Here is a 453-nt window from a genome sequence, read left to right as displayed (position 1 = left end):
AGCAATGATAACAAAAAAATCGTACGTAGTTTACTAGATAATGTTACTGTGAAGCTACAGTTAAAATTTCAAGTGGATACGTGCGATAGTCTCCGAGTACCATCGTCGCCCGATTTGAAAAATGCAGTTTCGAGAAAAACGCGTTTAAAGTTTTACGTGCTGAAAATTTTGTTATACCTTCAGTCTGCGATGCCTGCGCCGTACATTTCACCTTCCATGGACACTCATCTTCTTCCTTTCTGGATGCCTTCTGTTCGATTCGAGACCTTCTTGCAGCATCTGAGAACGAACGATCGGATAATTTGATGCGGTTTTGATCAGTCTCTTGACAGTAATTGTAGCAGTTCGGCCCAATTTTGATGCCTATGTTCTGCATGACTCTCATGGCACTTGTGAGGCCATCATTATAAGTACCTGCAGCAATATATACAGCTGTGTCAAGTACATTTTTGC

At 41.3% G+C, this 453-nt stretch overlaps 1 pseudogene; it reads right to left on the bottom strand.

Moving 5' to 3' along the window:
* Nucleotides 1-179: 179 nt before the first annotated feature.
* On the bottom strand, nucleotides 180-445 carry LOC105461736 (annotated as a pseudogene).
* Between the last annotated feature and the right edge of the window lie 8 nt (nucleotides 446-453).

The sequence above is a fragment of the Wasmannia auropunctata genome, unplaced genomic scaffold (assembly GCF_000956235.1).
Source record: "Wasmannia auropunctata unplaced genomic scaffold, wasmannia.A_1.0 LD279340.1, whole genome shotgun sequence".
NCBI lineage: Eukaryota > Metazoa > Arthropoda > Insecta > Hymenoptera > Formicidae > Wasmannia > Wasmannia auropunctata.
The sequence above is the reverse complement of the archived record's forward strand: the minus strand, read 5'-3'. Positions and strand labels throughout refer to the sequence as shown.